General features: G+C 44.7%; 1 protein-coding gene and 1 long non-coding RNA gene across 4 annotated transcripts in view; one reads left to right on the forward strand and one right to left on the reverse strand.

The window, feature by feature from the left end:
• Positions 1-19,281, forward strand: part of ANOS1 (anosmin 1) — a 184,731-nt gene that overhangs the window by 76,483 nt on the left and 88,967 nt on the right. The window lies entirely within an intron of this gene.
• Positions 19,055-19,281, reverse strand: part of LOC141374298 (uncharacterized) — a 13,282-nt gene continuing 13,055 nt past the window's right edge. Inside the window, exon 4 of the long non-coding RNA XR_012381074.1 lies at positions 19,055-19,183. This is a non-coding gene — a long non-coding RNA (uncharacterized lncRNA). The remainder of the gene's footprint in view (positions 19,184-19,281) is intronic.

Raw genomic sequence — 19,281 nt, forward strand, 5'->3', positions numbered from 1 at the left:
CGTAGAGCACACATTTATTTTGAGGAGGGAAGGGGGCTGTGTTTAATTTCATTGAATGCCCTTTGATAGAAATACGGTCTGTGAATACAGTCAGCGATGAAGACCAAGGGAAGACAAGACACAGGGTCCAGCTCCAAGGACTAGGGGCATGGTATGGGCCCCAGAGCTATGAGCTCTGGCGGAAGCTGCCTGGCTGGGAGATGGAAGTTAGGTCAGGGACAAAGTCTGAGGCTGAAGCTGAAGTATAAAGCCATGAATTTCATCCCATTCAGGATCAGTGCCAAAAAACAGCTGGAAAATTCCCTGAGGGCTACAGCCACGTCTGTTTTGGTCACCCCTGAATCCTTAGCACCTGGCACCATGCTTGTTACTCAGTAGAATTCAGCTGGAAAACAGAGATGTTCGTCTCCTATCTACAGCCACGTGTAGATTTTCTACCCAGTTCTCCAGCTCATTCTTTACAAGTGCATCGAACGTTTATTGAATGCCTGTTGGGTGCCAAAGCCTGTTACGGACTCCAGGGATGCCAAAATGAAAAAGTAGACCCATTCCAGGTCCTCGTGGAGCTACCTTCTGGTGTGGGCAATGCACAAAAACACAAGCAAAACTGAGATTTTATTTATTTATTTATTTGACAGAGAGCAAGAATAAGCACAAGCAGGGGGAGCAGCAGATTTGGGAAAGGGAGAAGCAGGCTCCATAGCGGGATCATGACCTGAGCCGAAGGCCAGTGCTTGACCTGCTGAGCCACCCAGGGGCCCCACTAGAAGCAAATTTAAATGTGCTGGTTGGCAAGGAGAACAAGGGGGAAAAGTAAGGCAGAGAAGGGGGGGATGGAGTTGGGAAAAAGTGTTTTTTTTTTTTGTTTTTGTTTTGTTTGTTTTTTTTGCAAAAGGCAACTGTCCAACGTCTTGCGTATTTGTACCTGTAGTAGTGCTCTGGAGGGAGTGAGGGAGACAATGGAGGTATGTTGGGAAGTATTTTGAAGGTGGTGCCAGTAAGATCTGCCACTTCATTTCCCGGGGTAGACAGTGAGAATTTACGTGGGCACTCCCTTTCCATCCCGGAGAGCATCCAAGCAGCATGACAGCGGCTTCATGGACACCCATTCATGTAGACATCAGTTGAGCTCTGTTTCTTCTGTCTTCCACCTCAAAATCACCGAACTTACGAGAGGTAGAAGGCAAAGATGAGCACGTGAGAAAAATGAGCATGCAAAGGAACAAATTAGCATGAATTACACCCGGTGTTCTAAATGGAACAAAGACTGGCTGAATCCACTTGGGCAAAGGACTGGTTATGTACTCAGAGTTTGTGGGGCCTTCAGAATTGAGGGTGTTGAGTTTGCTTTGGTGAGATGCTACCCTTGAGTAGAAACATGCCTCGAGAAAGAGCCCTATGAACCCCTCAACGTCGCTTCTATGAAGACTCTCTTGAGTCCGTTCCGTTATTAGAATGTGGTTTTTCTGACCTTGAGAAGAAAATCGTTTTTGGTATTTTGTGTTAGGAAGCATTGTTTCCCCAGACTGCTTCCTTGCTTTTAACTAACGTGTGCTTGAATTGTGTGGACTGATCACGCTCTTCTGCTGGGTAGTAGAAAGCTCAGACCAGCATTCGTGGTCTCCTTTCAGTGAGTGGGAAGGCCTCTGGAGAGTATAATTGGGTAGCAGACACTTTATTGATTTGTCTTATTTCTTCTCATGAACTTCCAAGTCAGGTTATTTTTCTATGTTTTTATAAATATGTGTATCATTTTAAATCCTTCCTAAACAAGTAAACCGAAGACTGAACGCACACGAGGCTAGTGCCAGTGACCTCCCCTTCTCTTGAGCTGCTGTGCAGACGGCATGTCCAGTGGGGAAATTTCACCCTGCGACAGGACCTCTGATCCCTGTGATCACTAGTGGTGATGGGAGCTGCAGGAATATACGTGGAACTCCAGCTAACCTACTAGGTCGACAGGCGTTGCCTCACAGAGACACGGAAGGCCAGCGGTCGGCCTCGTTTTGTATGCATGATTTCCCACTTGTGTTTTATTGTGTGACTTTGTGGAAGCCAGTGGAGAAATCGCAATCTGGGGAATTGTCTCTTGATTTAATATCATTTTAAATGGTTTTTAGAGCATTTGCCTGAGAATTCCGTAAAGCAGAGGCGCTCCTGTTCTAAATCAGGTAACGATGTCGAGTTTGGCTGCCCATCAGCTGAGAATATTGCTCTGAAATAGGGCTTCTCTTTAATTTTCCTCAGATAATCTTTTCTTTTCCGCATCCATGAGGCGACACCTCCATTACTTTGCCACTCTGTGGCTACTTTAACATTTTCTACCCAGTGCTTCGGGGCCTTAACAGATTCTGTTCTCCTCCTTTTCATGCTTGCGGTGGTATTAGAGTCCCAGGAGCCTATTTGCATTGGTTTTAAGAAGGAGGGCATGGGAAGGCCATCTGCTTTTGATGAGGGTATGCGTTTTGTGGCTTGAGAGGTGTAGGGCCACTGAGGAGCCGTCTCTGAGTTCCCGGGGCAGGCCGGGATGGAGCCTTGCTCTCTACTGCTCGGCCGCCCCGGCGCGTGGGGCTCCGGAGTTCCCAGGGCACAGGGCTCTGTGTCCTCCCGCGCCCCATTTCTTCCCAGTATCTCTCCAGTCTGCAGACACTGTGTGCTTTCTTTCAGGTGTCAGTGCGGATCAAAGCCACCCAAAGAACATTTGCATGATAATCTGCAGGATGATTAATTAGCAATGGGCATTAGTAATTTTTCTTTAAGGCTTTGAAATGTCTTTCATTGATAAACTAGTTCTGTTAAGCCTTGACTCCTTTTCAAATGGTTTTCACCCAGTACTCCCTCTGTGACTACAAATTGGATTTCTCCCCCATCCACACCTCCCCTATGCCTTTGATTCCACAGCGTGCTTAAGCATGGTTATTAAAAGGACAGCCTCCTGAGGGTGATATTCATCATCATCATCGGCCTGTTGTATGGGAGTGCATCTTTGACCCTCTGTTTTTTGCTGTCTCTTTTTTGTTATTCCTACGCTGGTTCTGTTTGCCCCGTCTTGTATCTCTAAATCCTGACCATGCTTTTCCCGCAAATGCAAATAGACTATGGTTTGACACTGTCGGATTCTTACTTGCCTCTTCCTGATTATCCGAGAAGCCTTTGGGAGTGTGCTCTTAAAGGGCACATGGGAAGTCCATCAGCAGACACAGTGTGAGCACGTTGTGAGGCTGTTAACGTAGCAGAGTACCGGGATGCCGTGGTCTCCTGCAGCCGCCCAGGCAACTCCCAGGAGAGACGCCGCACACCTGGAGCCTCTGGGAAAAGGGGCGAGTCTGCACAAGGCGATCGCAGCTGCCCCAGGCAGCAGCTAAAACTAACACTGGCCGACACTTCGCCAAAAATAAAGCCTGTTGCCAACATGTGGCTGAGGTGTGTAGAACGGAAACTTACATAATTAACAAAAACGAATGAAGATATGAAGTTTGCCAATTTTATACATGAAATTATTGCAAGGGCATCCTCCAGGGCCTTGGAGGGGCTCATAGGGAGTGAGGAGCCCTGAACTTTCCGCTTGAGCAGCTCCCTGGGAAATCTACGTCAACCCCTATGGAGAGGACCCTCTGCAACCTGCTGCACCGAGGAGAGGTACCCCACAAGTGGTGGTGCTGGTTGGGGCGCCATCTTGTGCTGGCAAAACTTGAGAGGACCATTCCTGTTAGAAATTTGAAACCTTGGGACCTGCTCTTGTGAAGACGGAGGGAGGGCGGGGATGGAATGTTACTGCTGTGTTCATGCATCGAGGACCCCCTTCCCTGAGGATATCGCTGTGAACAAAGACAAGAAAGTCTTGGCCTCATGAGTGTAAGAGAAGACGGTGGTAGGACTTTGGCAAAAAGTAAGGTGAAGGAGGTGATGTGGGTCTGTGGCAGGTGCCTTCTCGGTGCGTCAGGAAGATACCGTGACTGGTGGGCGAACGCGTGGGGCTCGACAGAGCGCTCGCGGCGAGGTGCGGAGATGTGTCTTCAGTGAGCTGTGTTGCCTTGAGTTCATCACACGTGTCAACTCCCTGGGCCACAGAGTCCTCAGCAGAGAATGGGATTCTTTAGGCTCTTCCGCCTCTTTCTTCTGGCTTCTCAGTACTTGCGTTTGGTTTCCTCTGTCTCACACCCGGTCCCAGCGATTCCATCTGGATCTGCCTCTTACCATGAGAGATGTGGGGATAGTTTTGGTTTTGTACTTTATGAAATGTCTTGGAGTTGAGGGCGAACCCCTTGGCGGACTCTCTGGGTGCTGAAGGAATTCAGGGGTCATTCCTGGAAGGGAGGTAGACTAGGGCAGGGTAGCATTTGTCTAGTGGATCTTCAAGTCCTGAAACCTTTCTCTGAGGGAGCCGTTGTAACAGACGGGCTGGTGATGCGGCAGACGCCGACTCGGGAGAGTGCCGTCTCTTGGTTGCTTCTTTATGCTTAAAGATAAAATACCAAGCGGTCCCATTTTTATTTACTGAACATCTCGAGTGCCCTCTTCTGTGTGGTGTCCCTTCAGATGTTGTATGTCCACATATCTCTACCATCACTTTGAGAGAAAGAAGAGACATACAAGAAATTAAAAAGGAAATGAGTTTATATATGTTAAAACTATCTACTAACGTATCTGGACTTTGAGGAGATTCACTGGAGTATTTTAAAAATAATGTCGTTACTTACTATAAGTAGAGTAACGAATTTCTCTGGTTCCTTAGTTTTATGAAGTGACAATATTTGGTCAAAATGCAAAGAATATAGTTATGTATTAATGAATTTTCATTCTTCAGCTTGGCTTAGGTATAGCAAAATTGTTAAAAGTTTTTGAGAAAACTTATTTTGAAAAAAAATTTGCCTATTTTGAATTATTTTGCTTATTTTAGACTCCAGAATTATGGCCAAATTACTTATTTTGAATGTTTATTGGATGCTTCTTTTTAGCAGGTGATCTGATTAAATTTGTTTTCTTTGTTATAAGGTGATCTTTATATATTTATTCTATTTTCATAGAATTTGGTCCACTTTCATACTATTTCATACTATTTGGTCCATACTTTCATATACTATTTGGTCCACTTTAGAGGCATACAAAGCATTTTTCACTATGAAGGTTAGTCGGAGAACCATTTTAATTGGCCCGTCTATCAGTTGGTAACCTTTTTTTACGACCTGATGAACTTCCCTGGGTTTCAGATGCTCTGTGGGAAGTTTTGGGATTTGTTGCTCCCAATTAGATGGCTGAGCTGAACAGAACAGGTCACAGTGTTTGAAATGCGGTAAAATCAAAATGTATGCGTTGAAGGTGCCTGTTTGGCTCAAAAGAGTATAATGAGAGAATTTCGAATTTCTTTCCTCTGTCATTCATCTTCGTGGAAGTCTTAGGTCTTTTCTCCAGGAGGTTGAGCGCAGTAGTTCTATTTGCTGACTGCTGGTAGCTAAGAGAGAAAGTACCTCTAAAATAGCTTCTAGCTAGAAACATCCTGTTCACTAAAAAGCTAACAGATTTGACTCGTTTTTGCGTGAATATTGCAAAAGTCCCTAAGAAATATTCAAAGCAATGTTGATTTGTGGAAATACTTTGGAAACCCTAAACTAATTTTCAAGTGTTAGGATTGTTACTTGTTTTACTTTTTCTTTTCTCTCACCCTTTGAACTGTTGTAATGAATTACTTCTGTTCCAACCTACTCATTTTAGCCTCATGGCGGAATTTCAGTCTGGATCCTGTTACTGAGAAATCCACATATCGTGGAGACAGGGGTTCTGATGCCGCATCGTAGAGCTGCCCCGAGTCCTTTTTCCCTGCTGGTGATGGTTTTGAGCCAATTTATCTTATTTAGGGTCTTACCCTGTCACGCCGGTTCTTAACTAGGGGCACGTTTGCCCTCCCCCCGCCCCTGGGGACACTTGGCAATGTTTTGAGACATCCCCATTCACAGGTGAGGATGGAGATACTGCTGGCATTTAGCGGGCAGAGGCTGTGAGGATATTGCTAAGAGTGTACAATGCACGGGACAGCCTCCCTGAACAAAGATTTATCCAACCCCAGATGTCACTAGTGCTGAGGCTGAGAAACCCTGCCTGTTTCCACAAGATGAATGGTGCGTTTCTTACCGGTGGCCTGCTCGGAACGCCTTTCGAGGTGGAATGGTTTTCTCTGCGTACGGCCAGTTGTGCCACATGGGGATCAAGCCCTCAACCTTGATCTCATTAGAGCCTGCAGACGCTGTATGAAATATTCTCTTAAAAGTCTGACTCTGTTCTCCAGCCTCCCTTTTTTTGGCAGGCAGGGGTAGACTTTACTAATAATTGGCAACCTACAAAAGATAGAAGACTTTCCCTTGTAGCCAAGTATAGATGGGAAGTGGGTTTCAGTGCTTAAATTTGTGTGCATGCTTTCAGCAGAGCAAAGTATTTGAGAACCCTAGCAGCGGCTCCCAAAATCACTAGGCCTACAAAATTCACATTCACACGCCTGAAGATGTCTTCCTTGATTGTCCCACGCTTCTTAACTGTGGTTCCCGAACTCACCAGCAATTCCTTTGCTCTTTATTAACTTAAACAAAAAAAAAAATAGTATCTGTGATGTAGACATGGTCATTTTGCTCTTCTTCCCCAAGAAAAGATTCTCCTCGGGCTAAATGCCTAGATATAGCTAGAGATATTCTTGCCTCTTTTGAAAAAGTGAATTATGGAGAGTTTTAAAACTACCTATTTTCCAGAATCAGAGACTATCTGTATGTCTCTATACAGCCCCCCCCCACCCCCAGTCTTCTTGTATAAGAAGAAAAAACTCACACAAAACTTACACATAACGGGTCGACCCGACTTTCCGAATTCAGACGGAGGTTGAGCTTATGATTCTTCACTTACAAGTGAAAGGTAAGACAGACTGCAAAATAAATAGAAGAAACAAAAGAGCTTAAGGATAACACAATCAAAAGGTGAGTGGAGAAATACAAAAAAAGGAGGCAGTAGTAAAAACACAAAGTGCAATCCCACAAATCTACCACCCTGTTGGTTAGGCAAGGCCATCGATTAACGTAAAGCTAACTGAAGAACTCCAGGTGCCTTGCATGTGGAATCTGAGGGTCCACACAGGAAGTCTTTCTTCAGGAGGACCAACAGTCGAAATCTTAGACAACTCATGCCTTGCCCACACGTGCAGAGAGTTTGTTTGGTTCGCCCTTCGGCTTCAGGCAGGCGTGGACATCCCTCCTGCTGCGGGACAGCTGGACACGTGGACTCCCCTCCATCGACGGGACGTTGCACGCAGCTCCCGCTTCCTACTCTGTCTCGTTGCACTTAGGGGGCGACCTTGACTTGCACGTGGAGGAGCATGCATTTGAAATTGAGATCCTTTTGTGGTAAAAGCCTTTCATTTCAAAATTACATGTGGGAAACTCGTCTAATATAATGTTGAGGCCAAAAGGTACTCTACGTAGCACGATTCTTGTCAACCTAAGTCTTAAACAGAAGCAGAACGGAATGATAATATAACTTAGAACAAGAGGGTGCAGTTCATTCGTGCAGTGTCTGATTTAAGCTTAAAATTGTAGCCACCGGTATCTTGGGTTGACACATCATTTTGCCAAATTGACTCATTTTAGATGAAGGTCCGCGGTTCCAAGTTGCAAACACACCTTCCCCTCCTCCGCAGTGGAAAGACCTTTTGTGGGTCACATAAGCACGTTGGGAATCCATAAATGGAAGTGCCAACTCTTGCACTGGTATGTCCAGAACTTATTTTAAGAAGATTGATGGTTTAATTGCATCCATCTTGCTGAAGGGAAAACAAAAGGATCACAAGAAATAAGTTTAATGAGAAGATGAATGTAAGGATTGCTATTTTATTTCGTTGGACACTTTGCTGAGAGCCTCTTTTTTCTTCATTCCAAACATCCGATTATTCCCTCACTTACCAAAGATGAACTGTTTAGTTGGCAGTGTATTGCTTTTATTTTGGGGGGAGGGTGTGTGTGTGTGTGTGTGTGTGTGTGTGTGTGTGTGTGTGTGTGCGCGCGCGCGCGCGCACGCATGTGTATGCATATGTGTGTCTCTGTCTGATTATGTTTGCAGTGACTCTGCAAAATTCACAAAATTTTTTCTGATTGCTTCATCCCCTGAAAAATTCCTTGCTTCTTGGGCATTCCACCTGTGTGACTGTCCTACTTATTTTCATAATTTTAAAATGCTGCTGCTTCTGCGTATGGGCTGAGCTTCTGAAGTAAATATCTAATCTTAGAACACCGGCAGAGAAGAAAGTTAATCCTGTGATGATGAGGAAAAGCATTGTTGTGTCAATTATAATGACATTAGAAAACCCTCTCTGTTTTCCAACTGCTGATGTGGGTCATATTCAATGGTTGAGGTTTTTAGGGGCCATGTCTATCCGTTGGTTTCCTTCTGGAGCAGGAATTGTCCTGGTAGCTTACAGAAATGATTGACATTAATCATGTGCTGTGAAGCTTTTCCTCGTGGAGACCGTCTTAGATAGAATGAGCCCTTTATCAAGCTTGAATAGCAATGTCTGCTAATAGTGCAACAGGTTTCCCGTATCGAGAAGCATTAATTTCAAAGTTCTCTGATTTTATTGCAAGTGGGGGAAAAGAAAGACCCGAGGAAATAGATCCTCAGTATTTCCAATACCATTTTTGGCAGGTTCTTTTTGTTGATTAAAACGTCTGAGCAAAAGGCTGTGCTTTCCTTCCCCCCCCCCGCCCCCCCCTTTAAGCAACAAGTGAACTCAGCCTGCAAGAAAGAGAAAGCTCTGTCCCTCGCAGCTTCATCGAATTGATTTGGTAGGGCTGTCCTTGCGGTGGGCAGTGGATTCACATTCGCCTGATTTCTGCTGAGTGGCAGAGTGGGGAGGTGCCTCCCAGAAGAGCACTTTCTGAAACTGGCTCCTATTTGCGCTTCCCTTCCTCTCCTTCCCTCCCGTTAGAGGACCCCAGCATGAAGACAAACAGATGCCGGCTGCCAAAATGCAGGACTTAACCTGACCCTCCACTGGGCTCACAAAGGAGGGCTTTTAGGTCCCCAGGGAAACAGCCCCTGCATTTTATCCCCGCCGTGAAATTCGGAGTGAAAAGCCCCATGCCTCTGGCAGCTTAGCCATGCGGGGCTGTGGTGCTGGGGCTGGGAGGGCCTGGGGAGCGGGGTGAGGGAAGACAAAGTAACCGCGGGCACAAAGGCGGCCTTTACCCCCTTCTTTGATTGTTAGGTGGTCTATAAAACTCCTCAGGAGTAGTCACCCCGGGCACAAGAGCATTTTGTCGTCACCGTGGCGCTGGCCTTCTCGGTGGGGATGGGCTGCAGGAAGCGAACGGGAGGGGAGTCCTCTGGGTGCCCCTGCTGTCGCTCCTTCAACAAACAGCAACGGCACCTTCCTGTCCAAAATAAACAAATAAGAGAGAGAGGAGCCCATCGCTTCATAGGAAGGACTGACTGGCCTTGTTGGACAAGTCTTGAATCTCTAAAAATATTTCGTAGGACTGTTTCCTACAGAAGACTCCAGTCTGATGCTTTCCTTTTTCTTCTCTTCGTGATACAGTTTTGGCATGAGTCAATCACATTTCCTATTTGAAGTCAGTACACTGGGTACGAGTTCTCATGTTTTGAATAAACACATAGAGACTTGGTAGTATATTAAGAAACAGAAGAACAGGGGCGCCTGGGTGGCTCAGTCATGAGGCGTCCGCCTTCGGCTCAGGTCGTGATCCCAGGGTCCCGGGATGGAGCCCCGCGTCGGGCTCCCTGCTCGGCGGGAAGCCTGCTTCTCCCTCTCCCACTCCCGCTGCTCGTGTTCCCTCTCTCGCTGTGTCTCTCTCTGTCAAATAAATAAAATCTTTAAAAAAAGAAATAGAAGAACAGCATGGTGCGGCATATGAAAGTGCACTAAGTGCCCCTAGGAACAAAGCACGTGTGCCTGGCGGTCAGCGATGTGGCTGCATTATGATCAGGGAGCAGTGTCTTGGCTGAGTTTGGCTGCTCCATGATTGTGCGGATTCAGGGTGTCTAAGATCATTCTCATGAATTGACACGTGGACTGAACAGACCGAATTGGGAAGCGAGTAATGAAATGTGTGAAATACCCTTTACTTTTTGTTCTGTGCGTCATTGGCCCGTTAGACTGTTAAATGCGGCGGTCCTGAATTACGTGAAGCTGCCGATTCAGATTTAGGGGGTTTGTTCATGTCGCCTAAATTTCTTCATTCATTTTATGTGTGAGTGAGACTGTTTTTAAGCTCCTGTTTTTAAGTTTTAAGACTGTTTTTAAGTCTTCCCCAAACGGAAGAAAGTAGTCCGTAACTACATTAGCTACGTTGTGAGTACCACACACGGCTGTTATAATACCGTTATGTCCGTGTCCGTGTCGTTTTCAAGGCCATGAAGTCTTACTCAGGGAATTTTACCATTTCCTCAAGCAGACCCCTCTATGCTGTCTTTATGAGGTAATTAAAGGATTGGTTCTACAAATGGCGCCGGGTATTTGGAGAAACGGAAGCCAGATCACTTGTCTCTGATAAAGGGAACATAAATTTCTTCAGTAACAGAGTCATTTTCTTTCTTCTGTTCTGCATTTTGACATCATGCCTGGTATGCTTCTGGAAACACATTCGGCAATTACTCTAAGGATCGCAGAGATCCCAGCTTCCATTTGCCCACGAGCTAAAGTTTACCCTCAGTAGCCCGTGTGTCCTGAATCATGTATGTCTCTCATCTCAGCACAGCAGAGACCCTTCGGGTGGGTCTACATTGCTGAAACTTACAGCTTTATTTTCATGCTTCCGAAGATCAAATGTGACAGGAGCATAATCTTCTTCTATCCCACCTTCTTTTGCTCCTCGTTCTTTTCTTGCTCAGCCCTCTCTTTTCTGCCTGTGCATGGCTTCACCCAGAGAGCTTTGTCCAGTTCCAGCTGTGCATCTCTCCACTCTTCTTCCGTAGCATTGACCCGCTGTGTTGTAGTGGTGTCATTAATTTTGTCCTCTGTTGTACTTAAGGTTGAAGCTGACAGAATATCGATGTGTACGTGGCCTCCCCGTGTCTCTCGGAGTGCCGGACACATAGATGTAGCTCAGCGAATGTATATGCAGGAGAGGGAGGGTGGGGGGGGGGAAGGAACTAAGCGGAGGGAGAATATTACTTTGCTTACTTACTTTTGTTTACTCCAAAGTGAAGGGATCCTAGGATTAAGGATGAACGTTGCTGACACAGTAGACCATCAGAAGCTGTGTCTGCTCTTTGCATTTGTGATCGTTGTGGGTATTAAATCCGAGTGCATGGCTAGCATCTTCGTCTCTTGTATTGGGCAGTGAAAATGAGGAAAATAAACCACTCTAGGTGCATACACTGGAAGGCATTTACACAGGGGATGAGGTGCTTCACAAATGCTTGGAAGCGTCGAAGGAATGATGGGCTGTACGCCCAACGTCCAGAAAGGACTCCAGAGCCGGGCAGAGGTGACCGTCTTGCTCACGTGGAGGATTCTCCAGAACATCTACCTCAGAGTTAAGAATCCTCCCCTGATGAAGCCTCTCCAGACATACAAGAAGCTGAAGAAAGAAGTCGAAAATGACAGTAGAAATAGTGAACAGGGGAAGGGGAGAGGCAAGAAAATATCTTCTGCTTCGTTTCTGCCTCTCCTTGGTGCATGAGTGCATTAATTAGCATGGCCTAATTGATTCAGCATCTCAGTGGCAAGGTCATCTGGGAAATGCAGTTTTTATTTCCTCTCCCAGTAGAAAGAGAGAGTAATGGATGCTGAATGCACACCTTTGTACTTTCCTAACACTCAGTTTGTCATCCCCAATATGGTGGCCACTGGCCACAAATGGCTCTGCACACTTATATGAATTAAAATTAAGTGTTTGGTTTTTAGTCACACCGGCCACATTTCCAGCACTCAGTAGTCTTATATGGCTGACGGCTGCAATCTTGGACGGTGTGCATAGAGAGCGTTTCCACCATTGCATTACGTTGGACGGCACTGTGCCACACGATTCGAGCTGCCCTTTTTTTTTTTCCCTAGATTTTTTGGTTCCGCAGATGAATGAGTGGGTAAAGGAGTCAAGAGCAAGCATAGAGTTAAACAGTGTTGAATTCGCAGAATTAAGTGCAAAACAACAAAATGAGACGTCTGTGGTTGGGTTCTTAACTATGTGTTGCAGGTCAAGGGAGTTATGATGGAAAGTAGCATGAGAAACCCATAGGCACATTGCACACAGTGTAGAGAAGGCCATTCGAGACCCGGTGCAAAATTTCCTGAAAGACTAGGAGCATGAAACAAACCTTCGCTGTGACCCATACTTACTGAGTTTGCACTCGCTGCTAGTTGTGATTGGGTTCACAAGTAGCTTTAATTGTCGTCTTATTATAATGGCATTCCACTGGACACAGGAAACTCAATATCAGTCTTGGGGGGGTAAGGGAAGAACAAAAAGACCCCCATGAGATTGTGTGAGTTCTGAGTTTGGGTTAAAGGTCAGGTAGGTTCTATATAAATAGGGCTTCCCACCCATAACTAATAGAAACCCTCAGTGACAATGTTTTCTTCTCAGCTTCTGGAAAGTTATGAATATTGTGACTCACTCGTTAATTTTGAGCAGACCTACCACATGATGCCAAGTTGAATGGGTTTGTTCAGGGATGCACTAATGTCTTAGAGGCGCTTTTATGTTGACAAAGCTGGGGTGATTTGATCTGGCAAGGGAGACAGGAAGCATGAAAGTCCTTATGAGTTTCGGTTCCCTAGTCCTTTCAAGAGCGCACCATGCCTTCCTTGAGCTTGACATGTTAGACAGCCAAACCACACAGATAAGATATTAAGCTGTCAATGTTACAGACTGCTTCTATGTGAAAAGGATTAGTGTTGACACTCTTGCTGATCTGTCCAGCTAAGCACTTGCTTCATTTTTAGGTTGTCTCTCGGAAGCTACTACGATCGCTCACCTCTCAGACAAACAGATTTAATTTCTCGGAAATCATAGGCTGACAAGTGTATATGGACCTATGCCATTCTTATATACTGCTGGTAGAAACGGTCTTACTGACCCACAGCACGTAGAAGCTATTGAGAAGTAGCTCTGTGAGATTTAACATAGGAGCAGATAGAAAAATCTAATTCCTCCCATGACATGTGCAACATGTTACAAGGCCAGTGGCCCGGGGAAGGAGGACACCAGGCCACCCAGCTTGGGAATACGATTGACACGGTTCTCCAACACTACCAATTACATGATTTCTTAGGAATTGTGTGTTGTTAAGAAAATGTGCAGAAAAAATACATAGGAAGATAAGGATCAACGCTAGACTTGCATAAGCTTTTAAATGTAGCATGAAGCGATGGAAATCCTAATCTCCATTCAACTTGAAGCATGTCAAGGAGGCGTTCTTTAACCTGGGGGCTCAGTGGTGTCAAAAGCGTGCTGTGCAGATTAAATTCTGGCTTTCACTCAGGAGATGGGGTCTGGCTGTTTAAGCCTGCAGGATGCTGTGACTGGTGATTCCAGGCTATGTAAGATGCGATCTAGTGAGAGCTTGAGACTCTGGTTGCACAAGGTGGTTCTTCTTAATTCAGCCTCCAAGATCCGACTAATGGCTGGGATAGGTTTCTTGAGTTATTTTGACTACTGGGGGTCAGTACTGGAGAAAGACGAGTGGTTGATTGGATGGTCTGCCGAAGGACACAGATGCCTGTGATCAAGCTATAATTTAAAAGATGTTGTGTATATGTGTGTATGTTTACACTTTCTGGGTTTGGAATGACAGACGCATAGAGAGAATATTTTCTAGCTATTGAATTTTTGAGAACTCTGATTACATATAAATCTTTTATTTTTCCCAGCGGAAAGGCTGACTTGGCAGGTGCATCTTTGATTGGGCCCTCTGCTTCTTCAGTAAATACGTTTCCTACCGAGGGTCAGTTCTTAAGTATCTTCAGGAAAACGTTCGTGTTCGGATGTCAGCTTCCTCACTTGAGGAAAGGCCACCCACCCCTCCTTACTTCCCTGCCTTGGCCAGACACCAACATCGGACTTGTAATAAATATGACTTGGACTGATTTTGGAATGTATGTACGCTTCTAGGCAGGAAGTGCAAATATTAGTGGAAGCTCATAATTACTCAGAACGTGTCATGGAGTGGTCCACAACTGCAAAAGAAGTAGGTTGTACTCATTTCCTATTCTCATTGCAAGGAATCTTTTGCTTTGATGTTGTAAGAACGGTTTATTTAGTACAAAGGAGGGAGGGACACTTTCGGGGCGTGAACTTGTTTCCCGTGTTTTGTAATTAAAAACCAAGACAAAGTGAGGATGACAGGGTTCATCACACGACCACCTGAATGAATGTCAGCCTCCAGGGTGAGTCCGCCATCCCTGTGTCCCCCTTACTGTAGGGTTTCTGAGGCTGTGGTGAAGCCACCTGTTGATAGTACCTATTGGGTCTAACTTGACAAAGCCCACAAGATTCTGTGGGAAGACGTGCCATGCAGTCACTACAGGTTTCGGACCTGAAGCATTTGTCTGTAAATTTCCACTCTTCCTTATTTAAATAAGCCCACCGAGGGCCACTTTATGATTTTCCATCCTCTTTTGCTCATAGATCTATGTCCATAATAGCTTTTTAATGATGCCAGGGGAAGAACATTGGTGATTTTGAGATTTCAAGTAATTTTAAGATGACTTTATGTATTTTTTAAATGTTTTTCTTTAAGATTTATTTATTTCAGAGAGAGAGAGAGAGGGTGAGCAGGGGGAGGGGCAGAGGGAGAGAATCTTGAAGCAGACTCCCCACTGCTGGGCTCGATCCCATGACGCACGAGATCACGACCTGAGCCGAAACCAAGAATCAGATGCTCAACCAACTGAGCCGCCCAGGCGCCACTGCTTTATGTATTTTCAATGTTTACCTTGATTATTAAAAATTCAAAAAAATTATGAGTACAGAGGACTTCCATCTCCCATTTATCTTAATCAGGGTACAGCAAACTTTCTATGAAAGACGAGTAAATATTTTTTGGTTTCTTGGACCTAAGGTCTGTCACAACTAGCCAGCTCAACTATTGTAGCATGGAAGTGGCGGCCTAAATGGGCGTGGCTGTGTTCCTATAAATTTTCTTTACCAAAACAGATGGTGGGCCAGATTTGGTCTCTGGTTTCTAGTTGCCGACCCCAGTCTAGATTTACAGATTGTTAACTTTTTTGTGCATGCCCTATTTGCTTTATCACATTCTCTCTACGTATACATAGAAGAAGAATGGGTGTATGCATGCCGTTAACAGTTGTTATTTTGTTTCCAACCGTTTAGGAATGAGTTGCGGGCATCATGATTCTTTTACCCCTAAAGGTTTTAGCATGTGTCTCTTACATGACTACTGTGGAATTACCAAATTCAGGGAAATTAGCACTGATGTAACGCTTTTATTCCATATGTAGTCTACATTTAAATGTTCCCCATCGTGCCAGTAATGCCCTCCATAGCCTTGTTTCCTCCTGATTCGGGGTCCGGCCCACCATCATGCTCTGCATTTGATTGCTGCATATCTTTAGTCCCCTTGAGTTTGGAAGCATTCGTCATTCGTTCTTGGTCTTTTACAACATTGGTATTTTTCAAGACTAGAGGCTTGTTGCTTCGTAGAAGGAGACTCATTCTGGATTTGTTTGCTATTTCCTTGGGGTTCAGTTCAGGTTCTGCCTTTTGGGCAGGACTCCTGCCTTGGGGATGCTGTGCTTCTCCCATTTCTGGAGAGGCGACTTTATCACATCTCATTCTTTGTACGGTTTCTCCCCTGTAAAGTTGTGACTTTCCCTTTGTAATTAATATCTTTTTAATTTGAGAAATAACCGTGAGGATATTATTTGAAACTGCAGTGGTATGCTAAAATTCCATAGCAGAAGACTGGGCAGAAAATCTGGATGCTAAGAAAGCATGTGTGGTCTTCAGTGAAACCGAATTCCATGACCTGTCTCAGGAGACTTCATGATATGCACAAGGACATAGTTTAGGTGAGGAAGAACTACAACAAGAGAGTGGTTTTCCGGTAATAACTACCTTGATTAATCTCATTTTTCCACTTCAGTTGTTTTCTCTTTATTTCTAAACACCTTCGCTGAAATTCAAAGAGCTCCTGAAGTCAGAGTTTCCTTTATTGTGAGAAATAGCCGTGAGAAAAGGAGGCCCAGATTTGTAGATAAACATCATGGTGGGAAAGGAATTATCCTTTGATCGGTTCAGAGAAAGTTGATTTGCGCTATGAAATGTCTAAGGCATAACGTTGTTGTGCTGGGTTGGCATGCTAATCCTCTGTGGTTTAGGCTCTGATGATTGTTCAACTGTACTTCCATAGGATGTCTGCCAAAAGATTTCATTATTTTGGCAAGACACAGCGCACTTTTCGACACACAGGATTGTAACAATTTCTATACCAATTTAGAGCTGGAGGGAGTCCATGAATACTTCTAGAGGCAGTAGGGTGCACATATTTTAGGAAATGTATTGAAAAAAAATCCACTTCCATCTAAAAACCAGATCTATAGTTTCCCAGAGAAATTGCTGCCGTTAATTTAGAAAACAGAAATGGTCTTTGGAAACTTTTGTTGATAGCATTATTATATGCTATGAATATATACCTGTATGAAATGAGAAGATGGATTTTTTTTTTTTTTTTGGTGAAACCCAAAGCTTATTCCTTATATACCCAGGCAACAGTGAAGACAAAAAATTACATATAAACCATTATTTGCTTTCTTATTATTCAACAGAAATTGTTTTTTGTGAAAGCATATACCGTATGTCCTACAAAATGCACAGTGCCCTCGTCTCCAATTTTCCCTTCTGATCCCACCTTCTGGACACACACGAGAATAACGCCACCCCAACCAAACATAGCTGTTGGAATTTTGGCAAAAAAAAAAAAAAAAGGTACTTCTAAAACAATTATTGGAACATGTTTGAGAGACTGGAATGGAAAGAAATTTTGTCTTCTTTGGTTAAAAGAAAAAGGGTAGGTATCAGGGAAATACGAAAGAACTAAAATAAATTCTTTTTATTGGTCCTTTAGAAATGGAAGGGAACCAGATTCATTGAGCACCTACTTTTGTGTAGGTACTTTTGTTATAGGTATTTTAAAAGGTTGTCTTTATAAAATTTATTTCAAAATGATCCTCTTTGGCAAATATTATTCCATTCTTTTATGTGGCAGAAGCCTATGGTTCAGAGAGGTTAAAATACAGCTAGAGTGGGGAGAAACCATTTAGCAGGTGGTAGATGAGGAATTGTCCTCCAGGTTGATCCGACTCCAAGGATCCAGGGTCTGTCCCTCGTCCTCAGACCTGGCAGGAATCATCCACTTCTGTGCCCTCGTCAGTCTTATCCATCGACCGAAGACCTCTCAAGCTCAACCACCAGAACTACACGTAGAAAGGAACGTGCATCTGATCACCTTCTCACCGAATGGGAAAACTCTGACCAGAAGAGCCGTGCTTCTCCTGGTCATTGTTCTTGTATCTCCACATCCAAATTCTTACATCCTCTAAGTTGAACAGTGAAATTCAGTGGCCTGTGTCCAATTATAGACGGAGCTGTGGTCCGAAATCCTGCTAACCAGCCGTTGCCTCTATGGAGATGTTTTAGTTCCCGAGTCTGGAGGGTGTAGGGTTGGGATAGATGCCATCAGAGATTCCTTGCCTCTCTAAGATTCTGTGTTTCCATGTTGTAGCCCCTGCAACATTCTCTGGGACCTCAGATCGACCGATTATTTCCTGTTCTCCTCCATCTTTGGTCAGACCCCATCCACCTGATCCCTTCCTTGTCTTCACCAGCATGTTCCACGTTTGTGTCTCCCTGCGTTCCAGTGTCCTGGGCACAAACACAAAAAGGGGAAACAAAAACATTTTTTGCTGAGCGATGGGAGATCTCCTCAGTGTTGCCATTCTAGCTCTTGAATAGCCCAACTCCCCCCCAGTTCTTGACTCTCTAATCTTCCTATTTTCTGTTTCCTTTTTCACATGTAGCCGGGGCTTTTGCTTATAAAGAAACATGACTTATTTTTTTTAACCTTTCTAGATGGTATAGAACTTGGAGGCAGTGTTTTTGTGTAGTTCATAGATTTAGCAGACCCATTACTTAGCATGACACTGCGGTAATTGAATTCTGCAAATATTTATGAAAGGAACGAATGAATGAATGAATGACATAGAAAGAAAGAGCAGAGAAGTTTATAAAGGCTCATCATTTCTTCAGCCTTTCTCCAGAACTCCATGTCCACAGTTCCAGTAGCTTGTTGGGCATCCCTGCATATGTGTGTCCACTGGATGCCTTGAACTCATCATGTTAGAGTCTCAATTGCACAGGTTTCCCTATGTTTGTTTCTCCCCCACACTCCACCTTAGGGACGCCATGGGTTCCTTTCAGATCGAGGTTAGACATTTTGGTGTGTTTTCCTTTTCTCATTTCTCCCTCATTCCTGTCTTTTACAGCAGACCAGTAACTGTGCCCATGAGCTTGCAGCCCCACGTTGCCTTTCCCAGGCTCATGTTCCTTTTCCTTTCATCCAGTGCCCTCTGCCATCTCGATGGCATATCGACACTATAAATGGCAGACAGAAGCTTTGGAAGACGTTGCAAAAACTTCTGCTCTGGTTTCATTTGCTACAACCTCACCTCTAGGTGAGGAGTAGTAGGAGTAATTAATGGGAGTAATCCAACTCCTATTCCAATTCTTTTAGGGCTCCTGGAGCCACTTCCAATGTGGCGGTTCCCCCCTTCCACCCCACCAAGCAATTCCCAGACTCCAGCGGCGTGTTTGAGATTTCAACTCAATTCTGACACTATCTACAGGGAGATAGCATCAGATACCACAGAACCTGTAAGACTGTCCACCTCGCCCCCAGCTTCATAGGCCAGAGTCAAATCCAGGCCAGAGATAGATGGGAAGTTCCCATGGCTCCCTCCTAGGATTCGATTAATTTCCTAGAGCAGCTCACAGAACTCAGGGGAACACATTAACCCGTGTATTAAAAGACATGATACAGCATACAAATCAACAGGCAGGTGAAGAGATACGTAGGGCGGGGTCCCCAACAAAGGAGCTTCTGTCCATGTGGTGCTTGGGACCCAGCTCTGTGGCACATGGAAGTGTTCTGGTTGCCCAAGCATGAAAAATGTCTGCAAAGGATAAAAAGAACAGTCCCCTGTGGGTTTTTCTTCAAAGCATACACACACACACACACACACACACACACACACACACACACACACACACA

The sequence above is a fragment of the Callorhinus ursinus genome, unplaced genomic scaffold (assembly GCF_003265705.2).
Source record: "Callorhinus ursinus isolate GAN/ISIS: 27379988/994484 unplaced genomic scaffold, GSC_fseal_2.0 scaffold16, whole genome shotgun sequence".
Lineage (NCBI taxonomy): Eukaryota > Metazoa > Chordata > Mammalia > Carnivora > Otariidae > Callorhinus > Callorhinus ursinus.